The sequence below is a fragment of the Oncorhynchus gorbuscha genome, unplaced genomic scaffold, assembly GCF_021184085.1.
Source record: "Oncorhynchus gorbuscha isolate QuinsamMale2020 ecotype Even-year unplaced genomic scaffold, OgorEven_v1.0 Un_scaffold_460, whole genome shotgun sequence".
In the NCBI taxonomy this organism is placed as follows: Eukaryota; Metazoa; Chordata; class Actinopteri; order Salmoniformes; family Salmonidae; genus Oncorhynchus; species Oncorhynchus gorbuscha.
In genome coordinates this window covers 139,255-164,304 of record NW_025745298.1, presented here as the reverse complement: position 1 = coordinate 164,304, position 25,050 = coordinate 139,255, and the positions used below count along the sequence as shown (strand labels likewise).

General features: G+C 43.3%; 1 pseudogene; it reads left to right on the top strand.

Annotated features, from left to right (window-relative positions):
* The first annotated feature begins 5,288 nt into the window (after positions 1 to 5,288).
* Positions 5,289 to 8,279, top strand: LOC124018285 (annotated as a pseudogene).
* Positions 8,280 to 25,050: the final 16,771 nt, after the last annotated feature.

The following is a 25,050-nucleotide window of genomic DNA, read 5'->3' as shown; positions in this document are numbered from 1 at the left end:
GTTTACTTTGAGCCCGGGCCTCCCTTTAACTCTCTCAAACCGGCCGCTGTAAAGGGCGCGGAGGCTCGAGGCCCGGGGAAGAAGACGCTGTCCCAATCTAAACATCATGACGGATGAGATTATCTCTCGTCTCGCTCCCTTCCCTTTTCTCTCCACTATAGGCTGCCCAATGGTTCCAACCGCAACCAAGCATTCGGCCCTGGCGCCTATACTTGGCCACAATTGACAGACGACAAGAGGTGGCATTTCCTTTTGTTGCCCCCACCCACCCCTTACCCTCTACCCTTTAGCCCGACTCCTTTCCCAAAAGCCAGGAAAACGCGTAACACTGAAATGTCAGAAATCTCATCCCCTCCCGATGTGACACAGAAAACAAATGAAATATATCGAATAAACGTTGTTTGAAACAGCAAAGACCAAGTCCGGCGACGAGCTATTGTTCTACCATTTTGATTTATCGTAATACTTTAACACTTAGAACAAGGAAACATACTTTAATACATGCAATTAAACATATCAAAGAGTTCGGCTATATATTAGGCCTTGGTTTATGTGATACATCCCGCCATAAAAGCAACCTCAGCATTCAGAGAGAGAGAGACTTGGGTGAGGTTGGTGTCCCCCCTTGTGCTCATGTTTGGATCACGGCCCGGCGGGAGAAAAAGAGACGTCATGGGGCATAATAAGGTGAGAAAATCCGAGGGTTCTGTGTTTTGTCCAACAGCGTTTGATTCTTCAAAACGCTTTCGGTTCTCGTCGTTTCTGTTCGGAAGCTAAGGCTGGAGTCTATAAAGGGTATTTAAATGTTGGGACTGACTAACCGGTCTGTCATCCTATGCACCTAAAATAACAGCAGGATAATGAAGAATAAAGGACAAAAAGGCACAGATATTTCTGAGCAAATGAATACAAATAAATATAATCAACGTTAACATATGAGTTTGCCAAAAATAACAACAACGATGACTGTTATGGATATGTGATAAAAAGCATAATAGCTCATGAGTTTGACAGAACAAATTAGTTTTTGCAAACGTTGATTGTGAATAATAATGATAATAATCATTATAATTATAGATATGATTCACAATCAACGTGTTCAAAACGAATTTGTTCTGTCGTATCCAAATAGCCTTCACCTACTAATAACTTGAATTAATAAATCACAATTGTATAAATGGCATGATCATGAGTAGAACACAGTACAACTCTCTCTACAATTACTTTTTAGGCTGTTTTATATTGGTTAGAGCGTTGGACTAGTAACCAAAAGATTGCAAGTTCAAATCCCAAGCTGAGAAGGTACAAATATGTCGTTCTGCCCCTGAACAGGCAGTTAACCCACTGTTCATTGAAAGTAAGAATTTGTTTTAACTGACTTACCTAGTAAAATAAAATAGAATAAATATTCTACCTAAATTATTTTTTTTTTTCGTGAAGGCCTATTTTCATTGAATGTACCAAACAAATACAATTCAAAAAGATTGATCACTTTTAAGTTCATAGAACAAGCATATGCCACTATGACCATTTAAACAAGGGAAGAAGCGTTGCGTTTAAAAAATAGCCATATGAATATGCACGAGGCTACCAAAATATTCAAACAATAAAATGTACTACCGTGCAATTACATTTTCACGCAGTATGATTCATACAGGAGAAACATTTGGCCGAAATGTAAACAGCGTTTTAAAAGGCTACAATAAATATATGTTTTCGAGATGCTTGTTTTTATAAGAAGTTAATGGAAAAACGTTTCAGTCGTTCGTGTAGCTATCGAACATATTTCATCCACTAACCATCCATCAACAACGCATAGCCTAACTTTTCCCGCTTGAATCTCCTGAGCATCAAATCAAATCAAATTTGTTTATATAGCCCTTCTTACATCAGCTGATATGTCAAAATGCTGTACAGAAACCCAGCCTAAAACCCCAAACAGCAAGCAGTGCAGGTGTAGGAGCACGGTGGCTAGGAAAAACTCCCTAGAAAGGCCAAAACCTAGGAAGAAACCTAGAGTGGAACCAGTCCTCTTCTGACTGTGCCGGGTGGAGATTATAACAGAACATGGCCAAGCATGGGGGCAAAACTATTTCCCAATGCTTCTCCTTGACCTCAGAACGCATCGCGTTACCCAACAGTCGCTTGGCGTCCTTGGATTTAATGCTTATTTAAACTACATGAACGGACATGGTGACTCGAGCCCCGTTGTCAGTCTAAACACAGTCCACCGGTGGCCTTTTTAGGCACTTTTTTAAAACTATTTTACGACTTCCACGAGGACATGACCGGTGGCGTTGATATACCAAGAATCAGAATGCGCGCCGGCGTGTCTGCGAGCCGTGTAACCAGACTTCATCATCAGACATATATCTGACAATATCCGCCCTCTCCTCCTCCTCCTCTAGGTCTCTTTCTAGTCAGTGAATCATTGTGATGAGTAGGCCTATACGCCTCTGCAGTGTCTTGCTATGGTTTATGGTTGGGCCTCTAGCCGGCATCTGTATTAAATCAGATTTCAGGTCAGATTTCAGATTACATTTGATTCGACTTTATGGCACAGATATGGTGCACGCACACACACAACACACACACACACACACACACACACACACACACACGCACGCACACAGGCACACACACACACACAAGCAGCAAATGGGTGGTTGCACTGTCTGTCAGAGCTAGCTAATACTATGGCACCTCTCTGCGTTGTGTCTGGTGAGGAAAACCCTGCCTCGCTGCCATGCATGAAAAAAAACGTTACTCAGGCTACAAGAGTGCCTGTGTGAGTGAGAGCACAAACCGAGAACCGAGGGCACAAAGTGACAGCCGTGTGTGTGTGTGTGTGTGTGTGTGTGTGTGTGTGTGTGTGTTATGTGTGTGTGTGTGTGTGTGTGTGTGTGTGTGTGTGTGTGTGTGTGTGTGTGTGTGTGTGTGTGTGTGTGTGTGTGTGTGTGTGTGTGTGTGTGTGTGTGTGTGTGTGTGTGTGTGTGTGTGTGTGTGTGTGTGTGTGAAACGGAAAGGGAGTTGATAGGGAGCAGATTGTATTGGCTAAAAACGTCAATCCCAGTTTTTAATGCTGGAGGAATGTTAATTGCCGCGGATACCCTGCTTATCGTCCCACGGAGTTATTAATATACCCGGATAAGAAGTCACAGAGACACCCGCCATGGGCTACTGCTGCAGCTAGCTACTCTTCGCATAGTCTTTTTGTTTACTTATAATGTGTACGATGTGCATGGCATCTTTGGGCTAACGGGCTGCTGCAGCACGGCTAGCTTATAGGCTAGGCTAGGGCTATTACTCATGTTATATCGGTTATTGCCAATGACCTACTGTTCCAAATTTGGAAATTACAAATAGTGTTATGTTTGTTATCCTTGATCAAAAACGTAGATCTGTTGTTCCACAGCACTAATTCATGTGGGGACCGTGCTGCGTTTTTGCATGCAGTCTGTGGAAGGTCGAAACGTGCACCTGCTGTGACACATCTGCTCTGACATTACATACAGATGTCGTGTTTTGAATGCAGTAGAGTTACACCCTTTCCTTCTTGATTCATTGGTGTATTGTGAAGCATATACACTGAGTGCACAAAACATTAAGGACACCTTCTTAATATTGAGTTGCGCCCCTTTTGCCCTCAGAACAGCCTCAATTCGTCGGGACATGGACTCTACAAGGTGTCGAAAACGTTCCACAGGGATGCTGGCCCATGTTGACTCAATGCTTCCCCACAGTTGTGTCAAGTCGTCTGGATCTCCTTTGGGTGGTGGACCATTCTTTATACACACGGGAAACGTTTGAGCTTGAAACACCCAGAAGCGTTGCAGTTATTGAAACACTCACACCGGTGCACCTACTACCGTACCCCGTCCAAAGGTACTTCAATATTTTCTCTTGCCCACTGAATAGCACACACACACACACACAATCCATGTTTCAATTGTCTCAAACATTAAAAAATCCTCCTTTAAACGGGTCTTCTCCCTCTCTGTCTGGCACCGTGTGGCTCAGTTGGTAGAGCATGGCGTTTACCACGCCAAGGTTGTGTGTTCGATTCCCAGTAGGAAAAGATCAACGAAAATGTATCTACTCAACACTTTAAGTCACGCTGGATATGAGTGACAGTTAAATGACCAATACGTTAACATTGAAATGGATTTAATAGGGCTATCAATAAGGATTTCAACTGGTCAGTCTGTCATTGAAAGAGCTTGTACTCTTTATTGTTTTGTACACTCAGCGTGAGCCACATTTCATTTCAACAAACAGTACAAGATACACAGACCTATAAAACCGTACAGGCCTACTCTGTGGGCGGTTCCCCATAAAAAAGATTCAGCCCTAGACTAAAACGCATGTTCAATGGAGATTCTCTATAGAAAGTGTTCGTGTCCAATATCTCTGTGTCCGGGAAACCGGCATGTCTCTGTGAATATGTTGGCCTGGCAGAGGCCGGGCCACTTGACCTTTCACGCAGTGACAGGCATATAGCGCCTGGCGTTTTCTCCTCCTACTTTTGCTCGATAGCCTGTACAGATTTCTCACTCACGTCCCCAGACATATGGCGCATCCATAACCTGTCATTGACGCAGTCCAACACAACATGTAGATGAAGTTGACAAGCTCACAAAAATGACTTTATGTTCAGTATTTCATTGTCACAGCGCATGATCAGCTGGGTTTCATTTCCGCGTTTTCGCCGCGCGTAAAAGTCACATTTGAATTCCAGTTGATGGCCTATTTTGAAATATATGTATTTTTATTGTCACTGTGTATGCTATTTCATGCACTCTGGAAAGAGGGAGCATGCGTTTGCGTTTGGTGAGAGTTGTCTGTCTCTCCGTCGTTCTCAAATGTGATTCCGGACCAAAGTTATCTTAACAAATCATCCAAAACACAAGAATAAGAATAACACTGATAAATGCGTAAATTAATGGGCAACCTATATATGACTATAGCGTAGAAAATGTAGGGAGGTATTACATATAGTGAGGTGTACAATGGAGGCGGTTCACCCTCTTTAATACCTCCCGCTCTTCTCCCTCCCAACGCGTCCAAATACTTAGCTCGCTCGCGCACTGGCTCCTCTCACCACCTTCCCTTTCTGTTTCGTACATCCCGCCCCAGACCCAGACCCAGTGACATCACGGGAAGAGACGAGGGCTTCGCCCAGCCCTGCTCCCATCTCCAGTTACAAAAACACACAGGAACTCAATTGTCAAAAAAGATCGCACCGCAAGGCTGGTTTGTCTATAGCCTATGGAGAACCAGGCCACTTATATGACTAAACCTTTAACCAAACCTTTGTTTCTTTTCATCAGGGGATGAGTTGGGATATCCAGCCGTTTAGCGCGCGCACCTCCGATTACCGAGCCTCTAAATCAAGTATTATTTAAAACGGGCGATATAGTATCATATGTTACTCAGCGGGTTCCATTTCCTTGATGCGAGCAGGACCTCGATGGCATGATGCTCCCAGCCCGCTCACTTCCACGCCGTTCTCCAGTCAAGGATATATTCTGAAACTCGAACAGCTAGAGCAGCAGCAGAGGCAGCGATCTCAACAGCACCAATCTCGACATCTGGACCCGCTACAGATCCAACACCTGTCCCACACCCAACAACACTTAGTACACCCGGACTCGACCCAGCAACAGCAGACCCAGTCCCAGCACTTCCAGGGGCCACCGTCCTGTATGCTTGCTTCAGCGGTCGACAGCCCTCCGTTCTCGGACGGGGAAGACAACATGGCTTACCTGAGTTCTCTGGCGGCCCAGGACGGGCATGGAGAGGCCAGTCTGTCCCCGGAGATGTTCGTCCATCCCGGGATGGGTCACCTGATCGACCCGAAGCTGGAGGTAGACCTGGAGGATCAGGAAAACAGTGAGTGTAATAATACGATGATTATTTTGATATTTTTGTTCTGCTGAAATGATGTATGAACAAAGGGACACAAAGCGTCGCTTTGAATAAAATACCTAATACAGCCTCTCAATATACACACTCATGATCGTTTGCATCGACAGTATATATACAACCAGAAAATGTAAGGATAAAGCAATACATTATTGCGGAAGGTGACAATGTGTCTTATAAAGTGTCTTGGTTTCAGGCTAAATGTTGGGCCGGAGTTTCGTGAGAGTGTTATGATTTCAAAGACACAAACGAGGCCTGTTATAATTCGACACAATTACATTTTAATCCCAAATGGGGCCTGGAGATTGTTAAGTAATTCAATATTATCGTCTTTAAATATCTGATTTTTTGAACGTTTTACAACTAAAACATGAATTTAGGTAGGCAGGAGAATAAATATCTCAACGGGTATAAATATGTTTTCATTATGATATTGTCTTTATTCTAAGGGCTGCATAGACTGAGAAAATAGTTGAAATCATGACACACAAAATGTTATTGGACTATAACTCATTTATAACCAACAGAATAGCATGAATGTTATAACTAATAGAATAGCTTGAATGTAAATATGTCTTTAAAATAAACGACACAGAGTAGGCCTAGCCTGCAACCAAGTGAAAGTAAACATTGTGGAAAAATGGTTGTCTTTGGTTTTGATTTATGGTCATAACTTTAGACAGTATTTCTCACAATATTGCGCTTTTGCTTCTTTTTTACTTCATTTATCTAAACTCATTTATCGTGAAGTTTACACGTTTTGAATAGTTTGGACGTTTTACTGTCACGGTTTTTTCACAAGGTAGGACTATACTGACTGACAAAATAATGATACATTAATGTCAGTAAAACGAAATGAGTTAGCTATACACATTCAAATAAGTTACATTATGAAATATATCTCCCAAAATATTTTGTACAAAATATTTATACTCATATCTTGACACCACAGAGAGCTGTGGCGTGGTGTCCAAGCCGCTGGAGGGAGAGGACAGCGGCCATGGGGACTCGGATCGGCCGGCCAAGCAGAGAACCAGACGGAAACCCCGGGTCCTCTTCTCCCAAGCCCAGGTGTTCGAGTTAGAGCGACGCTTCAAGCAGCAGCGGTACCTGTCCGCTCCTGAACGAGAACACCTGGCGAGCACACTCAAACTCACCTCCACGCAGGTCAAAATCTGGTTCCAGAACCGACGGTACAAGTGTAAGCGGCAGCGGCAGGACAAGTCCCTGGAGCTGGCAGGACACCACCACCCTCCCCGCCAAGACGAGTCGCGGTGCCGGTCCTGGTCCGGGATGGGAAGCCCTGTCTGGGCGGGACTCAGAACTACAATGCTCCGTACGGGTCGAACCCCTATAGTTACAACGGATACCCGGCCTACACGTACAACAACCCGGCATACAACAGCAATTACAGCTGTACTTACACCAGTATCCCTACTCTCCCCCCAACCACCACGGCTAACCCCTTCATGGCCATGAACTTGGGGAACATTGGGGGCTTAGCGCCTCTCCACAGCCCCAAACGCACCAAGGGACAGCGGTCACGACATGTCAGGGCTCACTGCAAGGGATCCGGGCCTGGTAGCCCCACTCCGGTTCCACCTTGGATAAAACCAGAGCGTTGTTTTACACCCACACCGGTGACATTCATCGAATCCTCTCATGCCGTTTTTTAAAGGGTTCTTCCCCTTTTTAAAATAAAGGGAGTTATTTCTCTGCAGTATTTCGGAAACAGTGTTGTTTTTATGTAGTTATTTGCCTTCGTGTCTGCCGGGTGGGGTGGCTGTCGTTGGATTAAGACTGAAAAGGTGCAAATTCAAACATGTTTACTCCACTCTCGGTGACGGTCATCAGAAAGAAGCTGTGCGTAACGGTTGAAATGGATTTATGACCAACAATGGTCGCATTTGATTTGAATGACAAACTATCCAGTTAACGTTGGATATATAGGATAGGCCTAGTCACGGGACTAGACGTTTGATAATTGTGATATACGGACTAAGGGTGGTCTAGTTACTTGTAAGCATGTGTTTAAAAGGATGTCAGGATTATTCAACACTGATGGCCTATAGGTGAAGTTCCCAATCTGCTGTTCTCAAGGATTTGCTTGATATTTCTAATGTTTCTTTAGCCACGATGACATGAGAAGTGAGAAAGAGTGTTTGATTGTTTTCAAGCTTATGTCATTCATTGACATTTATTTGATTAATTCCATATTCTCAGTTAAAAAAGTCCTGAAATGGAAGAAATTGAAATGGAATCCAACCTTGGGCTCTGAACACAACTTAACACAATTTTATAAAATCTCATAACTTGCTTTCGAAAACGAATAAATTCCATATTTTGCTACTTTGCGCAAACTTTCCACGGTCCATTACATTCTTTGTGAGGCTCTTGAGAGTTTTCTATGGTGGGATCCTAATTCTCCCACTGTGCGTGTGCGTGAGTGTGCGTGTGAGAGAGAGAGCGAGCGAGAGAGATGGATAGGCCAACTTCCCGTTATCTACAAGTTGTTCTAATTTGTCAAGATGTCTGATATGATTGAAATATCACCTGCTTTTCGATGCGCCTTTAATTACGAGTCTATAAAATGGGGATAGAAATAAGCAATAATGTTACAACATGCTGGATAAGAATAATCTCTGCAAATCACTTTCATCACAATCATTTTCAAAAAGCCACATCTAAAGTAGAAAGACGACTGACAATGAATCGACGACATTGAGGCATGAATGGCCTCTTGGCAAGATACGACATGGATATCAAGACAAGAAAAGGCTCATTCTCTCTCTTTAGACACAATTCCACTCAACCGGTGCACAATATTTCAATGAAAGCTGTGCATTCAAAATGTCCTATTCCCGCAATAGCAGGTAAACGTATTGCAAATGTAGCCTACTTATTCGAACGCATGAAAACAGCTTTTGGTGCTAGTCTGATTCAGGTTGTTAGCCACAGCTTTGTTATAAAATCTTGCCATTTTGGAAATGTGTCGCGCCCGGAAGGCGGTTGGAGAAGGCCAGGCAACAGGCACACTCGAATTAATTGTGCGGGTGCCAGTCTGTGTGAAAAGAGGAAGTTACTCTCCATTTGAGGCGCTTTAAGGACGCGATTAGCAACCTAAAATACCCTGAAAGAAGCAGCTCGAGCGGGGCTGGAGAGGCCGAATAATGGGCCTTATTGGATTCCTGGACAAAAGGTGTATGGTAGGCTGGCCGGACACTCAGCAAAGACAAAAGAACCCAAGAGCTGAGAGATTGACGTCCTAATATTCCAAATTGAGGCACAGGCAGTGCGTTATTTTATCTGGCTGCGCTATACTGCGATTGGGATAGGGGAAAAAGTGTTCACTTTTGTTCGCTTTTGGGGAGGTTTTTGTTCCCGAAGAAAGGGCCTCTGATTGGGGCGGAGAGGGAGAGCCCCAGCCGGGGCAGCAGGGCTGGAGGTTAGGCAGCGGGGGGCGGCTGTGTGAATGAACCGTTATTATTGCTACAAGTTTCACCATTTCTGTCTATCTGCGGGAAAATGGAGGACAAGGAGCAGAGAGAATTCAAGGAGGAGAAGAAGCATGGCGGCCTGGTTATGAGAAATGGGGCATTGCTTTATGAGAAAATAATATTTTTACAGAATAGAAATATAATCCATAGGTATTTGATCTTTCTTATATCAATTTTGCGACATGTCGAAAATACCAGATTATGATAGCCTGGGCTATTTGAAAAGCCTACCATCGGCTATAGACTCAATGTCAGTCATTCAATACACACTGAACATTTTATTACGATGCCTACATCTAAGAAACTTGATAAGTCTAATTAATTAAAAGATGAACATAGCAGCCCACTTGGACTGCAGTGAGTAGACAATATGATGTTTAATGTTCCCACTATGTGACCATCTGAATTCACTATTCCTTATGGGCGGCTCAAACCTGTCATCATGACCTTTTGTAACAGCCAAACGTTTTGGATAAACGTTTTATTTAAAACATTTGTGCATACTTTTTCCGTTCACGTTAGCCTACAATTGTTCAATTTCTCATATTTTAATCATGACAGACAGAGCTAGCCTCTGGCGGCAATGCCGTTGTCCCGGCTCTGTGGGAAACCGCCAGGCTCACGCATACCACAGTGGGCAGATCTGCAGAGCGCGAGGAGAGAGGAAGTGGAAATTAGACAGACACGCGAGCAGGGGTTCAGGCCAAAGACATTATCCAGACGAGGAGCAGCCGTCATCACAAGGCCTTGTCGATGAGCGCCATAAATACTGGTCTGGGGAGAATCTCTGAGGATACCTCCCAAATGGCACCCTATTCCTTGTTTAGTCCAATATTTTACATGGGCCTTGGACAAAAGTAATGGACTAGGCGATATAGGGAATAAGGTGTATTTTAGGACGCACAATGGGGAGAATCTCTTATTACTAAACAGCTAAACTAGAGCATCAGATGAACACACTCAATGCGTTACAAATTGCACCATATTCCCTTAATAGTGCACTACTTTTGACCAGGGCCCATAGGGCATTATATTGGAAATAGAGTTCCATTTGGGACGTATACACTGTTACAGGGACTGGGAAAGGAAGGATCACTGTTGGCCTAGCTTAAGTGAGCTCCCCGTGGGAAAGCGTCAGTGCGCGAGAATAGTTGAAGAGTTGTCATGCAGCATAATCTTCCGGGGACATATTTTGAAGGGAGGAGAGGGGAGAGGCTCCTATACTCGACACAAATAGAGCATGATTTCAGATCAACGCTGGACCTGTTGGACAGGTTTGGTTAAAACAGGAACTAGCGATGGGCCTACGATACATTCTTAAAACCTAGGTATATAGGCTACAAAGTATATATATTTTTAAATGTAACCTTTATTTAACTAGGTAAGTCAGTTAAGAACAAATTCGTATTTACAATGACGGCCATACACCGGCCAAATCCAGAAGACGCTGGGCCAATTGTGCGCCGCCCTCTAATAATAGCATAATACTAATAATACATAATAATTATTGGTAATACTGTTATTAGGCCTTTATTGGTATATATTGTTACTATTGAACAACAGTGTTGCAATAATAGGCTATTAGAATAAGTTGTAAAACCACAAGCAATCATGCAGGGTTCATGCGCTACAGGCCACAAGAACAGTTCAACTGAATAATTCAACGGGAACGTTTTTCGTCTGAAGACAGGATTTTGACTCCAAATAGCCACTTGTTGTAGAATTATTTTCCCAAGCTCTCTGACAACTCTCATCCTCGTTTGCTTAATTTGTTTTTCATCTTTCCCTTATCCCTCAGAGTCGCAAGAGAAGCTCCCTCCACAACCACATACTCAACCAGTTCGCCCCTCCTGCGTGTACCTCTTCCGCTATATTTGTCTAGATCGAAAGAATCAAATAAACCCTGATGGTTTGGAACGACTCGACTACTGTATTTTCCTATCGGGGGCTCTATATCGGAACCATGCTCTCCCTAATCTCCTGTTGGGCCCAAAACAGATTTAAACCAATCAGGACTCGCATAGTGTTCTCGCGCTATTAATGGGGATTAATTGAGACGTAAACAAAAGGAGGCCTCGAGCTTGTCACCCCACTGATAAGCAACGTTCTAGACTAGAGTCTAGCTGGCGTTCTCACTCCACCGCTGCTTCAGGAGTAGAGCCATAGAGCATACCTGCTGTCACAGTGCGGGACCAGCCACTTGATGTATGTAAATAGATTTGGAGACAGCATGGCGTCGCCTCAGGACGCTAGCAGCATCGTCGCTGGCTGCAGCAGAGTTTACGTTTCTGATTTGCATCAGCTTTAGAATCAGCCAGGACACAAGCCATTATTTGACGTCCATGCAGGTATGAGGACGTCGGGAGATGACGTTGAAACCGCAACACTAGGGGCAACAGTGAGCACTGTTACCTTCAAGTAGGTTTCGCTAGGCGTTATGGGATGGGAATGACGGGCGGCTGTGTAAGCGTCTGCCTCTGATTCCAAAGAATGCAAGTTCTAATCCAGCAATATAAAGTTGTTTTTGATATTTTTGTTTTAAGCCTATCCCAAACTTTAACCTGTAGCTTAACCATTCGGATGCACGTCTAATTATAACGTGAGACTGTGAGAGCTGGTAGTTTAGAATACCCAATTGTGGTGTGAGGCTCTCAAATTCAAAGGACCAGAGCAAGCTGCAGCTTGCTGTGTTTGAGTGACATGGAACTTAGATAAAGAGAAGCGGTGACCACGAGGAAGAACAACACAAATAGGCAAATTAAGATTCTAATCGATTCTCCATGAGTGGATTGGGAAGGTTAATTTAGCCTTATGTCAATACAATAAAACAATAATTACCCAAATGTTTGTGTTTTTGATTTGACATCAACACCCATGGAAAAAAAAACAGAAAAGGTTGGTTTCAATTAGGCTATTGACACACTTGCAATTTGGTCAAGCTTTTTCAATAGGCATAGAGTTAAAGCAGCCAATGCTTAAATGTGATTTTTATGGATTAATATGATTTATTTTACGCCATTCATATATTTTTGTAATTATGCTATTATTCTTAAAATATTTTCTGACATTGTGACACACACGCAAACAGTTTGATTATGCGGTTCTCTCTACACTTGACCCTAAACTCTTTACACTAAACCTAACCACAACCGTATCCGGAGCCGTTTGTGTGTTTTCCTCTCACATGGCAGATTAAGACCCATTAAACACTTATTAGTCATTAATTCTCGTTACATCTACACAGATGTGTGTGTGTGTGTGTGTGTCGAAATGTCAGAAAATACTTTAAGAATAAACAAATATGCATGCTTAAAATAAGAAAAACACAAAAAGATGCATCTAGGAGTTTACACAACATTATAATAAACAATAGTTGACAGGCACACAAATAATTACAAAGAGAGATTGGTTCCAAAAAGGTTCAGTACAAATTCTCTGAATTGGACCGTCTTTGGACAAAAGGTGTCCGATTGGGTGTCACTTATTAAGATCAGTTCTGACCAGAAGAGAACTGTACGGAAACTAGAGTCTTTCAGAGTGAAAGAGAAGTGGATAGGGCCTTGGCCTTTGGTTTTGAAGAGAACGGGTGAAACAACACGCCCTAAGGAGGGCCTGGCACCCTATTCCCTATATTGTAGCCAAGGCTCTCATCAAACGTAGTGCACAATATTGGGAATAGGGTGTAATTTGGAGGGCCTGGCACCCTATTCCCTATATTGTAGCCAGGGCTCTCATCAAAAGTAGTGCACAATATTGGAAATAGGGTGTAATTTGGAGGGCCTGGCACCCTATTCCCTATATTGTAGCCAGGACTCTCATCAAAAGTAGTGCACAATATTGGGAATAGGTGTAATTTGGGGACGCACTACAGCCCTTGCTGATGCGGGTTGAAGACACATGACACCGCCTCCAGTTGTTGCTTTACAGTACCGCGTTTGGTTTGATTAATCGCCGGGGCCTTTAGTAACATCTCCGCTAAAGAGAGAGTAGTTACAACAGAACCGCCCGCACCTACTGTATTTACCTGTAAGTGCGGTCACCCCCCCCCCACACACACACTTTCCAAACTGAAGTACGTCATTAGCAGCTGTTAATGACTCGTGCACTCACACAATATAGCTCTCTTCCTTGCTTCGTCAACATCGAAATAACAAAGCCATGTTTTCACCAAGACGTGCCCAAACAGCGCGCGCAATCTTAACTGGGAGAGGAGGAAGAGGGGCAGGAAGGAAGGAAGAAAGAATCAACTGCTGTCATCACATTCCCCAAGCAGAGAAGAAATGTTAGTTAGACTGCAGTTAACCATTGGATGGTGTGGGATGTCGGCAGTGCTTAATTTGATCTGGATCCTGTCGGAACAGGATCTGGCATTTCTCGGTTTTGGACGGTTTGGTTTCCGGTGCCTCTTTATTGAATGACATTTCGCAAAGTCACAATTATAATAAAAGCTATCAAAAAGTTCATTTGAGTTGCCTCTTCGTTAATTCTCAGTTTGTCAGTGTCAAAGTAGCCTGTCATTTAGATCATTTGTGCAGTAGAGCCTATTATGGTGCTTTCAATACAACTGGGAAAACGAGGTCAAATCATTACGTCAGTGATCTTCAGGTTGGAAGTCGGATCTCTAGAAAGAGGCCTGGGTTCCAGACTTGGAATTCAATTGGATGACCGTTCAAAATGTATTTGCACAGCCGGTGCTAGTTTTTTCAAGTTCCCAATAGTCTTGAATGCACTGAAGTCGTAAGTATGAGAATTTTAGTTCTGAGTTCCAAGTTGTTTTGAATGCAGCATTAAAAAGATTATGCCAAAGTATTCAGTCATGTAAAAGGAAGTAGAATTGCATGAAATGCGTTTATAAAAGGAAACACTTTCCCGGACCCTAGTCCACTAAACACTTTCCCGGACCGTAGCCCACTAAACACTTTCCCGGACCCTAGTCCACTAAACACTTTCCCGAACCCTAGTCCACTAAACACTTTCCCGGACCCTAGTCCACTAAACACTTTCCGAACCCTAGTCCACTAAACACTTTCCCGAACCCTAGTCCACTAAACACTTTCCCGGACCTAGTCCACTAAACACTTTCCGGACCTAGTCCACTAAACACTTTCCCGAACCCTAGTCCACTAAACACTTTCCCGGACCCTAGTCCACTAAACACTTTCCGAACCCTAGTCCACTAAACACTTTCCCGAACCCTAGTCCACTAAACATTTTCCCGGACCCTAGCCCACTAAACACTTTCCCGGACCCTAGTCCACTAAACACTTTCCCGGACCTAGTCCACTAAACACTTTCCGGACCCTAGTCCACTAAACACTTTCCCGGACCCTAGTCCACTAAACACTTTCCCGGACCCTAGTCCACTAAACACTTTCCCGAACCCTAGTCCACTAAACACTTTCCCGGACCCTAGTCCACTAAACATTTTCCCGGACCCTAGCCCACTAAACACTTTCCCGGTTCCTAGTCCACTAACACTTTTCCCGGACCCTAGCCCACTAAACACTTTTTCCCCTAGACCACTAGTCCACTAAAACACTTTCCCGACCCTAGCCCACTAAACACTTTCCCGACCCTAGTCCACTAAACACTTTCCCCGGACCCTAGCCCACTAAACACTTTCCGGACCTAGTCCACTAAACACTTTCCGGACCTAGCCCACTAAACACTTTCCCGGACCCTAGTCCACTAAACACTTTCGAACCTAGCCCACTAAACACTTTCCTGGACCCTAGTCCACTAAACACTTTTCCCGGACCGTAGCCCACTAAACACTTTCCCGGACCCTAGTCCACTAAACACTTTCCGAACCGTAGCCCACTAAACACTTTCCCGGACCCTAGTCCACTAAACACTTTCCCGGACCATAGCCCACTAAACACTTTCCCGGACCCTAGTCCACTAAACACTTTCTCGAACCCAAGTCCACTAAACACTTTCCCGGACCGTAGCCCACTAAACACTTTCCCCCGAACCCTAGCCCACTAAACACTGTCCCGAACCCTAGTCCACTAAACACTTTCCCCGGACCGTAGCCCACTAAACACTTTCCCGGACCCTAGTCCACTAAACACTTTCCCGAACCCTAGTCCACTAAACACTTTCCCTGACCGTAGCCCACTAAACACTTTCCCGGACCCTAGCCCACTAAACACTTTCCCCGTACCCTAGCCCACTAAACACTTTCCGGACCCTAGCCCACTAAACACTTTCCCGGACCCCTAGCCCACTAAACACTTTCCCAGACCCCTAGCCCACTAAACACTTTCCCGAACCCTAGCCTACTAAACACTTTCCCGGACCGTAGCCCACTAAACATGTTCCCCATGTGTGCAACTTCTGTAATGCCTCAACACTACTGCTCTGTGCCACTACAAACACTACAAACATGTAGTGATATGCATGCAATGTTTTATTATTATAAAAGAGATTTGTTTCTCATGCATTCTGGTAACTCAGAGCTCCCAGGTCACCCTCTCTCGCACTCACTTTTTATTCCTGTACCTCATGATTTACTAATGAAGCACTGGATTTCGGTTGTGTATGCGGCTATGGCATGATGCAACATATAGGGCTAGCTGGACAACGAACTAAAGTAGAGGTCTATATTATAGGCCGTTAAATATGGGCACTATGGTTTACAGACAGTCTCAGACATCCGAACAGCTGAACATGTTCGTTTCTTCTCCTTGCCAAGTTTGTCATCCAAGTTTTACTGTTTCTTGTGCTGGGAACCAGGCTTTGGCTGCGGGTGGGACCTCCAACCGGGCCGCGGATAGGTCGTTCATCAGCCGCAAACATCTAAATATTTATCCCCTCTCTGATCTAGGCCTTACACGATAACCACCCAATGCTACTTTCTAGGTCAAAACAGACCTCAAGTTTCTGGGAAATTTCGTTGGGAATCATTCATCCAGAGCTGACCAACACAACTGTCATCGTTTATATGCGCGAGGCTAACAATAACATTGTATTATTGTTACGTAGCAACCGATTAGCAACCCAGCCTGGCTGAATCACACAGGACACTTAAACCCACCCCAAAATAAAACATACAAATGTTGTAGTCTATTTTAAAGCTTTTTTTCGTGACACTAACTATTCTTGCCAAATTGAAGCCATGGGACTACAAGGATCTATGTGCGCAAAGCATAGTTCTGATATATTGAGCATTACACGTTTTCACATCCCAGATCTCAGAACTGTTTTGTTATTCTTTTCTAACCCATTAATAGCATCACCTTAAAAGGTAGGCTACCTAAAATGCAGAGTATCAAAATCCTAAAACATTTGTGAATCTGTTTTATTTTTAGGTGGGTGTAATCGCAGATAGAACCGTATGGCTCTGAAATGTCAACCTGGGTTCAGCCATGAGGTTCTGTCTGGCACAGAATGTACAAATTCTTTCAATAGAGAAGTAGGCTACAGACTTTTCATGATTAAATAAAGATCTTCTTTCTAATCGCAACATCAAATATATGAATTAATGTTCATCACACATTTGTTAAAGCGATAGTTCCCTAACATGACAAATACACTATATCCTATGGAGAACTAGCAACAATGCTAAAACTTAGCTCTGGATGAGTAAACTGATGTAGTATTCTGGTCTCTGACACCCAAAGTCAGTAAACTACGTGCTAGTTATCAATAAAATGTGGTAAGATTGTAATTTTAGTGAAATAACCCTTCCATGGAGGTTTTCATATTAATATAAAACAAGACAAAAACAACAATGTCTTTCCTAACTATAGATGCAACATGCAACAATTTCAAAGATTTTACTGTGTTACAGTTCATATAAGGAGATCAGTCAATTGAAATAAATTAATTAGGCCCTAATTAATGCATTTCACATGACTGGGCAGGGGCGCAGCCATAGGCCCACCCACCTAGGAGCCAGGCATAGCCAATCAGAATGAGTTTTCCTCACAAAAGGTCTTTATCACATACAGAAATAGTCAGTTTCATCAGCTGTCCGGGTGGCTGGTCTCAGATGATCCCGCAGGTGAAGAGGTCCATTGCTGGTGTGGATACACGTGGTGTGTGGTTGCGAGGCCGGTTAGACGGCTTGTGGTAGAGAAACTAACATAAAATTCTCCGGCAACAATTCTGGTGGGCATTCCTGCAGTCAGCATGCCAATTGAAACTGCACAGTGGCCTTTTATTGTCCCCAGCACAAGGTGCACCTGTGTAATGATCGTACTGAATAATCAGGTTCTTGATATGCCACATCTGTCAGGTGGATGGATTATCTTAGCAAAGGAGAAATGCTCACTAACAGGGATGTAAACAAATTTGTGCACAAAATGAGAGAAATAATCTCTTTGTGTGTATGGAACATTTCTGGGACCTTTTATTTCAGCTCATGAAACATAGGAACAAGACTTTACATGACTTTATATTTTTGTTCAGTGTTACACACACACACACACACACACACACACACACACACACACACACACACACACACACACACACACACACACACACACACACACACACACACACACACACAAATATTGTGACCCCTTGAATTTTTCCACATTTTGTTACATTACAGCCTTAATCTAAAATGGATTTAATTGTTTTTTCCCCCTTCATCAGTCTACACACAATACCCCATAATGACACAGCAAGAACATCCTCCAGAAGTGACACTTGTCATTCAGGTCAACGAGTTCAATCTTGGTTTCATCAGACCAGAGAATCTTGTTTCTCATGTTCTTGAGAGTCTTTAGGTGCCTTTTGGCAAACTCCAAGTGGGCTACTGAGGAGTGACTTCATTCTGGCCACTCTATAATAAAGGCCTGATTGGTGGAGTGCTGCAGAGATGGCTGTCTTTCTGGAAGGTTCTCCCATGTCCAAAGATGAACTCTGGAGCTCTGTCAGAGTGCCCATCGGGTTCTCGGTCACCTCCTGACAAAGGCCCTCCTCCCCCAATTGCTCAGTTTGGCCGTGCGGCCAGCTCTAGGAAGAGTCTTGGTGGTTCAAAACTTCTTCCATTTAAGAATGATGGAGGCCACTGTTTTATATGTGACTCGACACAATCCTTTCGGAGCTCTGCTGGCAATTCCTTGGACCTCATGTCTTGGTTTCTGCTTTGACATACACTGTCAACTGTGGGACCTTATATAGACAAGTGTGAGCCTTTCCAAATCATGTCCAATCAATTGAATTTACCACAGATGGATTCCAATCAAGTTTCAGAAACATCTCAAGGATGATGAATGGAAACAGGATGCACCTGAGATCAATTTGAAATCTCATAGCAAAGGGGCTGAATACTTATGTAAATAAGGTATTTGTTTTTTATTTTCAAAACATTTCTAAAATGTCTAACAGCCTGTTTTCTTTTGTCAATATGGGGTATTGTGTGTTGTTTGATGAGGAAAATGTGTATTTAATCAACTTTAGAGTAAGGCTGTATTTGAACATAATGTGGGAAAAGAGAACAGGTCTGAATACCTTCCCATTGCGCTGTATATAACCCTACATACAACTATGTTTGATTGTCAACCCAGCAGTGTGATTGGATTGCAGACATAACCTGCAGGCACAACATTATGGTGTTTGCCCAGATAGAACGTTAAAAACTATTCTTTATTAAACATACTTAAAAAACAACAACAATCTGACATGTAAAGGACCACCTAAAGAGCAACTACGTGAATGAACTATTTCCTTAGCAAAATGTCAGAACCTTATAGTCCTAAAGGTCATGAAGTAAAGCATTGCTGTGTGTTTGGTTCAAATGAGAAACACCCACTTTGAAAGAAAACCATCTGAGTAATGAACTGTTTCTTATGCTTCAGCCCTTTTCCATCAGGACTAACCAGCAGCTGGTTAAGTCTGGTCTGTTGTATGGCTTATGCTTCAGCCCTTTTCCATCAGGACTAACCAGCAGCTGGTTAAGTCTGGTCTGTTGTATGGCTTATGCTTCAGCCCTTTTCCATCAGGACTAACCAGCAGCTTCAGCCCTGGTTAAGTCTGGTCTGTTGTATGGCTTATGCTTCAGCCCTTTTCCATCAGGACTAACCAGCAGCTGGTTAAGTCTGGTCTGTTCTATGGCTTATGCTTCAGCCCTTTTCCATCAGGACTAACCAGCAGCTGGTTAAGTCTGGTCTGTTGTATGGCTTATGCTTCAGCCCTTTTCCATCAGGACTAACCAGCAGCTGGTTAAGTCTGGTCTCTTGTATGGCTTATGCTTCAGCCCTTTTCCATCAGGACTAACCAGCAGCTGGTTAAGTCTGGTCTGTTCTATGGCTTATGCTTCAGCCCTTTCCATCAGGACTAACCAGCAGCTGGTTAAGTCTGGTCTGTTGTATGGCTTATGCTTCAGCCCTTTTCCATCAGGACTAACCAGCAGCTGGTTAAGTCTGGTCTGTTGTATGGCTTATGCTTCAGCCCTTTTCCATCAGGACTAACCAGCAGCTGGTTAAGTCTGGTCTGTTGTATGGCTTATGCTTCAGCCCTTTTCCATCAGGACTAACCAGCAGCTGGTTAAGTCTGGTCTGTTGTATGGCTTATGCTTCAGCCCTTTTCCATCAGGACTAACCAGCAGCTGGTTAAGTCTGGTCTGTTGTATGGCTTATGCTTCAGCCCTTTTCCATCAGGACTAACCAGCAGCTGGTTAAGTCTGGTCTGTTGTATGGCTTATGCTTCAGCCCTTTTTCCATCAGGACTAACCAGCAGCTGGTTAAGTCTGGTCTGTTGTATGGCTTATGCTTCAGCCCTTTTCCATCAGGACTAACCAGCAGCTGGTTAAGTCTGGTCTGTTGCGCGGCTTATGCTTCAGTTGTATGGCTTATGCTTTAGCCCTTTTCCATCAGGACTAACCAGCAGCTGGTTAAGTCTGGTCTGTTGTATGGCTTATGCTTCAGCCCTTTTCCATCAGGACTAACCAGCAGCTGGTTAAGTCTGGTCTGTTGTATGGCTTATGCTTCAGCCCTTTTCCATCAGGACTAACCAGCAGCTGGTTAAGTCTGGTCTGTTGTATGGCTTATGCTTCAGCCCTTTTCCATCAGGACTAACCAGCAGCTGGTTAAGTCTGGTCTGTTGTATGGCTTATGCTTCAGACTCTGGCCTAGAGAGGCCTGGTCGCTGTCTCTGTTCAGCTTGTACACTCCTTGCCATTCCTGTCATGTGCCAAAGACAGGAGAGGCATGTTCGCTAAAAAGACCTTGGCAAAAGCCTTGGTAAACGCCTTAAGGGAAGTGCACAAAAAAAGGAGTATGACTAAATCATAAATCATTAAGTCTTTTTGCTTAGACCTACTTCACCAATGTTGTCCATCTAACAGGGTCAGGGTCAATTCCATTTCAATTCAGAAAGTGAAACAAATTCCAATTGCACATTTTCCATATTAAAGAGCTTTGAGCAGAACCGAAATGTCAGTGTATTTACTGAATTGACTGGAATTTAAATGGATTTGACCCCAACCCTGATATCCTAGTAATTTTATCCTAACCTAATGCAATGGATGATGTAGGCTAGGCCCCACATGCTATTGTAACACGGTATACCTCGGGCCGTCGTCCCTCTGGGTGCAACTCAGAACCAGTATGACAGTGGATAGTCTAAACATTCATCATTCTCTGTGTATTTCCAGGAGATATTATTCTCGTAAAAAGACACAAGTAACTGCCAAAATAAAGGAAACAATATTATGAAGTGTGTTAATAGGGCATTGGGCCACCATGAGCCATTAGAACATCTTCAGTGCGCCTTGGCATAGATTCTACAAGTGTAGAGTTCTTCCACCAGAAATACCATCATTTGGTGTTTTTTTGTTGGTGGTGGAAAATGCTGTCTCAGAATCTCTCAAGAATCTCCCATAAGTATTGAATTGGGTTGAGACCTGGTGAATGACACACACACACACACACACACACACTTTAAATCACCTATGCTCCTTTGAGACCCCTCTTACAAATCACTAAAATCTCTTCTAGTCATGGCAGGCAAAATAATGGTCAACTGGGTAGTTTTCTACATGACCCTAGCCATTATGGGATGTTAATTGCTTAATTAACTCATATTCACTTTCTCTCTCTCATGTACTTCAATGTTTCCTTTATTTTGGCAGTTACCTGTATATCTCAATAGCTGGATATCATAGGGGTGCTGATACAGCTGACACACGCCATATTGCCAAACTTAATTATGACGGATGTTATTTACACACTATCCACTCAAGGCTACGATGATGTGAGTTATTATCCCGTGTCCCAAATGACCTACAGAGTGCACTACTTTCGACTAGAGCCCTATAGGTCCTGGTCAAAAGTAGTGCACTAAATAGGAATAGGTGCAATTTGGGCTGCAGCCATTGTCTGTGTGTGTTTCATCTGCCACCAGCGGCATCACTGATGAAAAGGGTTTCATCCCACATTAAAACACCACTGACACACAGTTTAAACTATGGACAAGGGCTGTATAGGCTGGCTACAGCTGAGGTTATTCTTGAAAATATAGGCCTACGCACACGGACAGACAGACATATGACACACAGGGTTTGTGAGGAGGAGGGGTAGTGATGGAAGAGGGGGTAAGGATTGAGGAGAGTTGGGGACGAGCAATACAAGCCACCTTAGTATACAATGTGCAGGGGCAATACTTTCTACGACAAAATAAAAGTTACAGACTGCAGCTTTAAACATGCACTTTCCCAGTGTTTTACTGTTCAAATAAGACATTTCTTATAGAACATTTTCAGGAAAAAAGAGACAAGACACATGGTAATGGATAATTTGTCTCCAGCACGTGGGGGCAGCAGTCCCAAGAGAAGACCCTGCTTCTGCGTGGCGCTGCCCGTTAGCCACTATTTATTTACAATTCACAAAGTAATACAGGAAGAAGTTTCTCTTTCAATACAGATCAATCCTCTTCTCTAGCTTTTCCTCATATCAAATTCACCCATCCCCATTCTTTCAGTCTTTGGTTTCCACTCCCAAACATGGCATACGGCAGGAAACACTCCTACATTCAGTTCTCTTTTCTCTCAGCAACTCCTTTAAAGGGGACTTTCAGTATTTTAGTAGCTAGCGGTGGCTAAAGTTGGCTAACGTTTGTAGTGGCTGTTTTAAAAAGCCCTGAAGCATTGATAGGTTTCTTCTGGCCCATAGACTACTTCCAGGATGAGAAACCATCTGACAAAGTTGTAAAATAGTGAACTTCCCCTTTAAGTTAACATATTCAAAACGTAATGTAAATGTTGTTCGCTACTTGTGTATTCAGTATGTTGTAGTATGTTGTTTCTACCTATAGGTTCTATAGGGTGCCATTCTGGGTGGCAGTTTCTACCTATAGGTTCTATAGGGTGCCGTTCTGGGTGGCAGTTTCTACCTATAGGTTCTATAGGGTGCCGTTCTGGGTGGCAGTTTCTACCTATAGGTTCTATAGGGTGCCATTCTGGGTGGCAGTTTCTACCTATAGGTTCTATAGGGTGCCATTCTGGGTGGCAGTTTCTACCTATAGGTTCTATAGGGTGCCGTTCTGGGTGGCAGTTTCTACCTATAGGTTCTATAGGGTGCCGTTCTGGGTGGCAGTTTCTACCTATAGGTTCTATAGGGTGCCATTCTGGGTGGCAGTTTCTACCTATAGGTTCTATAGGGTGCCATTCTGGGTGGCAGTTTCTACCTATAGGTTCTATAGGGTGCCATTCTGGGTGGCAGTTTCTACCTATAGGTTCTATAGGGTGCCGTTCTGGGTGGCAGTTTCTACCTATAGGTTCTATAGGGTGCCGTTCTGGGTGGCAGTTTCTACCTATAGGTTCTATAGGGTGCCGTTCTGGGTGGCAGTTTCTACCTATAGGTTCTATAGGGTGCCATTCTGGGTGGCAGTTTCTACCTATAGGTTCTATAGGGTGCCGTTCTGGGTGGCAGTTTCTACCTATAGGTTCTATAGGGTGCCATTCTGGGTGGCAGTTTCTACCTATAGGTTCTATAGGGTGCCGTTCTGGGTGGCAGTTTCTACCTATAGGTTCTATAGGGTGCCGTTCTGGGTGGCAGTTGGTTAGTCTATATGAGGGATATCCTGCCAAGTAATCTATTACAAGGATCCAAAATTACCCTAACTTCCCCAAAATGCCAAGTTTTCCAACTGGTCATTGTTTTCCAAAAAGGTCATTGTTGGGGATTCAGGATGCCCTGCCCCCCACTGATTTCAAGAACATTCCTGGATAAACTGAGAATTTTGAAAAGTTCCCAGAATTTTTCAACCATAATAATGAAGGAACCTATATATTAAAATCTTGACTTATCAGGTCAGTTCCAGAACACTTGGCTGAAACTCTACTCCTTTACAGATAGAATGAGTTGATCTAGGATAAGAGTAGTCCTACTCACACGTGTTCTTCTCTGTGATAATATGGCTTAGAAATGAAGGGTCCAGCAGGACTTTGTATTTGTGCGTTTGACTCATGGCGGCTGATTCGAAGGCCGTGTGTACGTAGTAAATGTTGCTAAAAGTTACCATAGGATAAGTAACCACATGTGTATAAGTTACTATTTAAATGAATAGTTACCACATGTGTATAAGTTACTATTTAAATGATTAGTTACCATAGGATAAGTAACCACATGTGTATAAGTTACTATTTAAATGATTAGTTACCATAGGATAAGTAACTACATGTATGTAAGTTACTATTTAAATGATTAGTCACCACACATAACTGTAAATGACTATAAGTGCTAGAAAGTGGTGCGTGGTCAGAAGGTTCTGTCCCAAATGGCACCGTATTACCTATATAGTGCGCTACTTTTGACCAGATCCATGAGCCGTGATCAAAAGTAGTACACTATAAAGGGATATGGTGTCATCTGAACTAAACCCCATAAATCTCAAGTCTGGTAGACTGGAGGTGTAGCACACCCTCCTACCATCCTCAGAGGTTCTGTCCCAAATGGCACATTATTCTCTATATGGTGTCCTAGCGCTTTGCACTCATCAGTGTTCTAGCGCTTTGCACTCAGTGTTCTAGTGCTTTACACTCCTTTTTTGATTTATTTCTCTCTTCCTCATTCAGTCAGTCACATCCACACACAGTCAACTCCAATGGGTTAAGTTGAACATTTCAAGTCAAAATACTCATATTCCTCAATGTCTACATACAGGCGGAGAAATACGTGAACACAAGCCCAGTCACTATCTCAAAGATGGAAAAGGCAGTTATTGTTTTAAATAGCATTGCATGAAAGCATTTCTGGTGAATTTAATTCCCATTTCAGAATGCTAGACGTTAATCTTAATATAGCCCACTGGTAGTCGTGACTATAGATATATCCTTAATGCTGAATCCACTGACTCCAGTCTTCACACAATACAGAGGTCTTCACTTGGTCTACGTCCCCATGACCTCACCTTCCTCCCAAAGTGTGCCCTTGTTCACTTCCCTTCACTGGTTTGAAAGGAAATGACTGGTATAAGAAACACGGTGGAAACTAGCCCATTCCTCCACCAACCCAATACTATTAGATTAGTGGGAAGTAGTGAACGAGTGCACATTTGCAGGAGAAAGTAGATATTATTGGGGCTCTTTTAGATCTGTCCATAAAGTCAATGGAGGAGGGAGGTCGAGACTCAAAGCCCCTAGTGGTTATAGTAGGGAAATGCAGAAACATAA